Raw genomic sequence first — 8,405 nt, forward strand, 5'->3', positions numbered from 1 at the left:
AGAGATGATCATTCGAAATGTTCATATTACATCTACCGAGTATCACTGACTACGTTTCCATGGACAGCAGTAATCTAATTATTGACCTTATTCTGAATAAGACGTATGATATTCTGATTAAGGTGTTTACATGAGTCGCTTTTAGAATATTCCTTTCATGTACCCGTTTTACGTGCTATAGAACACAGATCGATTAACGGCACACGTTATCACGTCCCCGCGTCACGCCGTCCCCTCCAGAATTTCACGTATCGACGTACGGTTGGTCTTCGTTATGGGACCGTATACACTTTTGGGTGTTTCGTTTTTAATTATACGAAAGCTTCGAGTGCGGTTAATTATTTGTCGTGCCGTACGTCGACCGCTTGAAGCCGTGGGCTGCGTCCCAAACCGTGTACTTACCGTATATATATATATATAGTAGCTCAGATACATGTATTTCCCTACTATATAGTATGTAAGTACGCGGTTTGGGATGCAGCCGTGCTCTCAAACGGTCGAGCGCTGCCGTGTGTGTAACGTATCCCGTCGCACAATGCGGTGAAAACTCACACGACGTTAACAGTGTGATTAAGGTGCGTACGTGTCTGTGACGCACGTCCATAACGCGACTAAAACAGGAAATACTCCACACGTCTTAATTCCCTTCGTGTCTACTTCGAGTGTGACTTTAATCGGATCAAGGTCATCAATAATCTCTGTTTACGTGCTAGTTTCTCCATCAGAGTATCGTCTGCATATCGGATTATCGGTGTCCTTGTAAACGTACCGACTGATGACCGGACCGCACCGAGGGATCAGAGTCTCTCCAGCACTCAACAGGCACAGAATCTTAGTCTGTGGAAGATATACTCACAGTGAAGTGGAAAAAACGAACCAAATAAGGCTGTTCGTCTAAACAGAACGCGTCAAACCCAGCGTAGTCTGAAAAAGTTTCCCCTCTGGAATATTTTATTTACAAACAAGGAAGTACATTTCCACCAGACAGGAGAGCACATGATGAAACCCAGAAAACAAACTACTTCCAGTAATCTGAGGCAGCAGAAATGTCGTGAAATGCCAGAACTAGCCGGATGACATAACAGTGTCCACACACACACACACACACGAAACAAGGAGGACAGGAACACTTAGAGAATGTTTCCACTATTAGTGCATTAACGTATTAAACACAGTGTAAAATCAGCTCATAATCATGCTATAATTATTTTATTATTATAATTAATCAGCATAATCTCATAATGAGAAATCTTAACTATATGGTCATTTGGATCGTACAACTAAAAATGCAAATAAACAATCAATCATTTTTAAATCCAAAACCTACTAATAATACCGCTTCAACTAAACAGATATTTTTAATATAAACAGATCCACATTACGATGATCTGAAGCTCAAATTAATTACAGACACCAGACGATACATCCATTTCTATATAAAACTCTAAACGTATAACGAGAAGACGACACGCCCGCCGTCTTTATTCCATCACGCAAGCCGTTTCCGTTTCTCCGGGACGCTTCTCGATAAAGTAAACACCCCGTTACACAATCGTTCGCCCTCGTGTGACCCGACTGTGCACGGGACGATCCAAACCACACACCAAAATAAAAACGAAACAATCTCCCTTGAGAACGCACGTGATGATAATTGATTTAATTACAGAGCCGTTGCCTGACTGAGTAATCGTTCTTGACTCGCGGCCAGCTTCGACGGTCTCCTAACGGAGGAGCTCGCATTCTTCTCCTCTTCACCTCGCTGCCGCGTTTAATTAAAACCCTCTCCGCAGTGGGCCCTGCGGATAAAAGTGTCAAAGAAGGAGGAGAAGAAGAGAGAAACGGGGGATCGGTGTGCATCACAGCAGGGGGCGGAGCCACTCATTTCAACGATACGTCTGGGAATGACCTTTCGGGCGAGCGAGAAGAACCTCGAAGGGAAGTTTCACACTAGGCTCGAGAACAGATCCGGAATCTTTTTGGGTTTCGTACAAAATGTAACATCTACGTGACGGACTTTTTTTTTTTTTTTTGTGTAGACACACACACACACACACCCGGTGTTACGCGTGTAAATCACACGTCCATCCAGACCTTGCGACACCTTCCCGATCCCGCCATGAGAACGATTTCAATACATTCTTCTTCTGTCAGAGGCGCTCTTAAAGTCTGTCTGGGGAAAAAAATAGAATATAAACTGAAAGAAGAAGAAGTTAATAGTTCACGGGTATCGGTAAAATCCACTAAGCAGGGCGGTACCTACCTGCCGATAACCGATTAAATCAACCGGTAGTTTATAAAATGGATACTGAATGAAAACACAACACTCAAAGTATAAAAATATTGCTGAACTTTATTACAAAAATAAACAGTTCTGACTGCGCCGTGAAAATCTACTGCACTCTTTCAAATGAAATAAATCTATGCAATATTACTATACTTTAACCATTAATAAATATTAAAAGTATATTAAAAGATACACATCTAAACTGAACCAAAAAGTAACACTCCGAATAACAGATAAAAATAGACACGTCCATAATGAATTAAAAAACAAAACAAAAAACGCTTCAAATCACACGACAAAATTAGTCAGCGATGGTTTTTATTTCACCTCTAGGGGCCGCTCTTGTACCGTATAATAATAATGACCGAGGACGCTTCTCAGCTGCTCCAGGGGAAAAAAAAAACGCTTTGTAAACAGTCGGAGGTAAAGCCGGAACTTCTCTTCTTCAAATGTGGGTCATAATCTGAGGAGTAATACCGCGAATAAAGCAGGTGCGCCGTACAGGAATCTCCTCAGGCACGCAGGTTCATATTCCACTGCGCGAGGACGCGAGCGGGATCGTAAATCCCGGAACAAAAGCACTCCGGATGAATAAAAAGGTTCTTTTTACACATCTTTAGTTCCGTTTAATGTTCTATTCAACGCTTTCTCTTATTTACTTTTTTTGCCTCTCGAAAAGCGTATCGTGCCACGTTACCAAGCAACCGCAAAGAAAACACAAACTCCTCTGTCGGAAAACTTAAAGCTGCAGCGTCACCCCTGACCGTTACAAAGCGCCGACGCTGGAGACTCCTTCCGGAAAAAAACTTTTCCGTACTAAACGGCTACGCGCCATTTTATCCTGCTCATGTGGAACGTCTGCCCTACAAGTCCCCGTGAACGAGCCGTTACTATAGAGACGGTAACGTATTCGAAAGAGCGGATTCATTAATAAGTAAATAAATAAATAAATAAACCTGCGAGTGTCAGAGCTGCAGTTATAGAAAATTAATCCACATTTCCAGGATGTGCAATATGGATCACGATATAATGTAAGGATGTGAAAATATAATGCAAGAACACGAATTTTGTTTAATTCTACAAAAAAAAAAAATAAAATAGGGTTTGCAAAAATGTATTTATTTTTTAAAAACAATTTTAAAAGATTCAGTCCAAAAGAATTTGAATCTAATCAGAGACTTCCAATCAGTTTGATGGCAAAAAACAAAAAAAATTATTTTAATTTTTTTTAAACTTTATTTTTGAAAATACTGATGATCTCAGAAAATTCAATTACAAGAATTTTTATTTATTTATTTATTTATTTATTTATTTATTTATATCAACAAAGGCTGGGTGATATGACAAAAAAAAAAACATCAGGTCAACGTATCATGATGTAAAGGTTTGTGAAGAAACTTCCAGCAAAACCGTACTCGAGATTAGAAGATTAGAAGAAATGCAGGTTAATAACACTTCATGTAATAAATTGAAAATGCACTTCTATTTTTTTTTTTTTCATACTTATAAAACAAAAGCATTGTTGGAGAAAAGAATCTAGACTGAAAATGAGGAAAAGATCCTTGTTTTTATTTTACTTTTTAAAATCATGAGATCTCAGAGAAGTGACATGGATATGGCGAGAAACTTGATGACGCGGTCGGCCCGATCCGACCCGGCCAGCCGTGAAGACCGGACGGGATAAAACAAGGACTGAATGACTCACACTCGTTCCTAAACGATGAGATCACTCCTCACTCTGCTCTTGGATTAACCTATCAATAAAGCGCGCGTGTATGTGTGTGTGTGTGTGTGTGTGCACACGTGTGCACGAAGGAACAATAAACATAAACGATTCATTATTAGACAATAATAAGTGGTGGGCATGTCAGAGCATCAGAGTCTTTATATCCCTTAATAGCAGAGCACAACACACACACACACACACACAGGTGCATGCACAGATTATTTTAGATAATGGGTAATGAGGAGTGTTGACAGAGTCAGACAGTCCGACCATGGGAGCTCAGAAGATGTTCCAGAACTGGTCTGTAGGGCGGAGCTCAGTAGGTTTCCTCTTCTAACTGATATTCCAAAAAAAAAAACCCCACAAGATTCCGCCTTTATACACAGAGCAGGACACCCAGAGGGTCCTCATTAACGTTAAAGAAACGTTACTGTCTCAGTATGGACTCAGTGATCACAGTCTGGCGGTGGAGACGAGAAGACCCGGACCGGGACGACAGACCGTGGAGGACCGACTGCGCGTCCTCGCCGAGTGCAGCAAATACACAGCCGTCGGTAGGGCTGCACAATTAATCGGATGTCGATCGCGATTACGATTTTGACCGCCCGCGGTTGCGTGAACACGATCGACCACGATATCGACGTTTAAAGTTGGTCCTCGGCTCACGGAAAACTCCGCTGCAGATGGAAATCAAGCGCTTCCCAAACGTACAGCCAGTCACCACAGAGCGGCGCAGGGATGACGTCATTTTGTACGCCAAAACCCAGAGACGGGTTAGCGTTTTAGCGCTCGAGCTGCCAGCTTCGCTTCGAGGATAAAAAAAAACGCGCGAGCATACACGGTCGAATCGGCTCACGTGATCCAGAACGATATTTCAGGAAATCCTGGAGACGTCTGCTTCAACATCGGATCTTCTCGGCGAAGCCGTGCGGCAGATATCGACGAGCAAAGGAGGCCAGGTGCAGACCGAGGAGTATCGATTAGCGACTTAATCACACACACACACACGCGCGCTGACTCATGACGAGCACCCGAGCCTCAGTGTCCAGAGGTTTAAAAATATTCGATAAGCTATGCTGCCTCCGTGACCCGTTAAACAGACTTCCTCTTTAGTTCACCAAAAAGTCTGGCATCATTCAAAATATCCCTCCGGCATGTACAGCGGAGAATGGGATCATTTTCTCAATTAAGGTCTTGTTTTTAAGTCAGCTAAAGCTACCGACAGGATTGTGTCTCGTTCACTGGGGGGAAGGAGAAACCCCCACGGCTTCACTGTAGGCAAACATCAAAGAGATGCTACTACATGAAGGACGCTTCGTCTGCTCGAAGGAGACACACACACAGTGAGAGTATAGCTCCAGGGTGTAAAATCTCATTTAGCCGGGATGTATATAAACTCCTGTACACCCTCAGTGACCCGGAGAACACTTTTAAGCAAAACACCTTCATGCATCATTTCCTCATAACCCCAGAACGGCTGAGGGAAGTGTGCGAGAGGCGAAATCGAGTTCCTCGGGATCATAAAAACACGTAGCTCACTCTTACAGGACGTAACCCTTAGCGTAACCAAAAACACGAATAGGACGTTTCCTTGGGATGTAATATTTTGACTGCAGACAAAACTGCAGATCTAACCCGGCTGACAAGTTTTAAACAAAATCAATACACAAGGAAAGAAAAAAACAAACAAACAAGACAAAAACAACCTGTCAGGTTCCCATTTCTGATTTTCCGAAAGCGTATTTTTCCACATGGGGACGATTTTTATCACTTGGGAAAGTTCCAGAACGAGAGGGCTTCTGCGAGGTGGAATGGTCACGAAGTTCCCCTGTTCGTGTCTTTGTTCCTCATGCGCTTTGGGTAATTATTAGATAGTGGAAAGTTTTTCTTTTGTTCGTTTGTTCTCTCGGTGCAGCTGTGGTCAGTTGGAATCATGTTTTATTTGACTTGTTTTCTGAGATGACATTCAATACTTATCACATAAATGCAGTGCGATGCAATAGAATGCGACTGTACAAACAGTTCGAGTTTACTAAGAAAACACTTTCTCGCCTAAAGTCATCGGAGGCCACACCTCCTTCACTGGGACAGACAGAGGCCACGCCTCCTACACTGTCAGTGACATGCAGAGGCCACACCTTCACTGAGAGAAATAGAGGCCACACATCCTTCACTGGGACCGAAGTGTACAGAAGCCACACCTCCTTCACTGGGACCAATGTGTACAGAGGCCACACCTCCTCCCTAGGACTGACGGGGACGGAGGCCACATCTTCACTGGGACTAAGAGAAATAGAGGCCACACCTCCTTCACTGGGACTGACAGGGACAGAGGCCACACCTCCTCCACTGGGACTAAGAGGTCACACCTCCTTCACTGGGACTGACAGGGACAGAGGCCACACCTCCTTCACTGGGACCCACGAGTACAGAGGTCAGTTTTTAAATCACTGAATCAGTGTCTAAATGATTCAAAATCAGTGAATCTTCTCTCACCCTTCACTGGGAAACGAAGCATTGTTTACGTTCTAGTTCGAGAGAACATGTACTACACATGTATATTTAGAGAAAAAAAAAAAAAGTCTGAAGCATATGGTAGCAGCAGAAAGAAACTTCCTCACAGCGAATACTAGTTTCCCTCGAATTTCCCTCAAGTAAAATAATAACGGTCTTTCCTCAGAGTTGAGAACACAGGTCATAAACATGCGGTCTGACGATGTGTCACTGGTTCTGTCATGATGTGACATTTGGCAAGGATTCAATTCTGATCTCACTTTACAGATCACGAGCTCAACACGCCAGTCATCAAAACCAGAGTCACAAAAGCACTTCACGCCACCGCTCGGCCTTTCCCCCCAGACCACCCGAGCTCTCCGTGTGCGCTGAAATGAGTCTCGAGGTACATCACATGAATTCTAGATTCTGATTGAGTCAATACTCAACGTGAATCATTCCCTTCATCCTGGTTCTGGATGTTAAAAAAAAAAAAAAAAAAAAGCTTTTATTTATTTATTTTGCATCCGACGTCAGGCACAGATCGGACATCGTCGCGTAAGCATCTCGGACCACGTTCGAGTGAGGCTCTCACTCTAAACTCTCGCATCCGTTCATTTTCCTGTTAACTCCGGAGCGACCGTCAGTGTAGCGTGAGGACAGGCTGGGCCGGGACATCATTTGGCTCTCAAATGACACACGTCATGGGAGTCATAGAGACCGGTCAGTGGAGCCTGGATGAAATAAATGGCTCTGTCGACCATTTAAAAAGAGAACGTGAGTTTTTACAAAAGGATACGGTCGAACCTGGTATAAACATCAACGTAAAATTAACACAATATACAGAGGCGCTGATGAGGCAGTGAATCAGTGGAATCGCTCGTCCTGCCACGCTGACGCTACACGGAAAGAGCCGCTGTTTCCAGACGATACGTAAACACGAGAAACAGACAGGAAAAGAAATCTCAAAAAAAAAAAAAAAAATTGAACATGATGGAAAACTGAATTTTTTTTTTCTGTAGTTTAATTCAAAAAGTGGAACTTTCATATACCCTAGATTCATCACACACCGAGTGAAATATTTCAACCCTTTTTATTTATTTAGATGATTACGGTTCACAGCGCACGTAAATCAAAAATCCAGCATCTCAAAACATTAGAATTAAAGGATTTATAATCCACGGATATGGGTCCCGCTTATGTAAACACTCCGAGGAAAATAAAATCCAAAATATTAAGATGCTACAGGCTGAAGATACACAGGAACCCGCCTGCCTTGTGTGAGATGATAAACCTGTTCAGAATGAATGAGAAACAGAGCGCGATAACGATAAGGTCGTGATGTAGTCTTAGCACCGTAACCGCGAGGAATATCGCGATAACGAGTCAGAGCTGATGTACCGTGTCGCCTTGACAACAGCATCCTATTGAACCATCATGACCATGCTAGTTGTATATACTTCTACGAGCCTTATAAGCGACAGGCCTTACCGCCTGATAAGCACCTCAGAGAGAGAGTTTAATAGGTGTGTTTAATTATTAAGAACATTCAGAATAAAGACCTGTATGAGGTTTGATAAGTTGTCCAGCGTGGCCTCACCTGTCCAAGGAGGAGAAGAGTGGATGGAAGTTTTCTCTCCTTCTCGCGGTGTTTCTCAATCAAACCTCGCCGACTGCTTCACCGCAGCACACACGCACGTGAACCCGGGCACAGCGGAGGATTTCCGGGTTCTGAATTCAACCGCAAAACGCCACACACCGGACACACGTTATCGCAAAGACGACACGGTTTTCTTTTTCGTTTTCTTTTTTCGTCCTTTTCTTCTTCGTAGCGCCTCCACTAGCTCTCAGCGCGCGCTGTCTGGACGAGGCCGACTGACGAGAACCATCTGCGCATGCTCA

At 43.3% G+C, this 8,405-nt stretch overlaps 1 protein-coding gene across 2 annotated transcripts in view; it reads right to left on the reverse strand.

Moving 5' to 3' along the window:
* The window catches only part of slc23a2 (solute carrier family 23 member 2), a 29,297-nt gene extending 20,892 nt beyond the window's left edge, over positions 1–8,405 (reverse strand). Inside the window, exon 1 of one of the 2 annotated variants that reach the window (XM_017468140.3) lies at positions 8,104–8,405. The gene's annotated coding sequence lies outside the window, so the exon portion shown is untranslated. Of the gene's footprint in view, positions 1–8,065 lie in introns of both variants that reach the window. The other variant, XM_017468141.3, reaches the window with a different exon arrangement.

Source organism: Ictalurus punctatus, chromosome 5 (genome assembly GCF_001660625.3).
Source record: "Ictalurus punctatus breed USDA103 chromosome 5, Coco_2.0, whole genome shotgun sequence".
Lineage (NCBI taxonomy): Eukaryota > Metazoa > Chordata > Actinopteri > Siluriformes > Ictaluridae > Ictalurus > Ictalurus punctatus.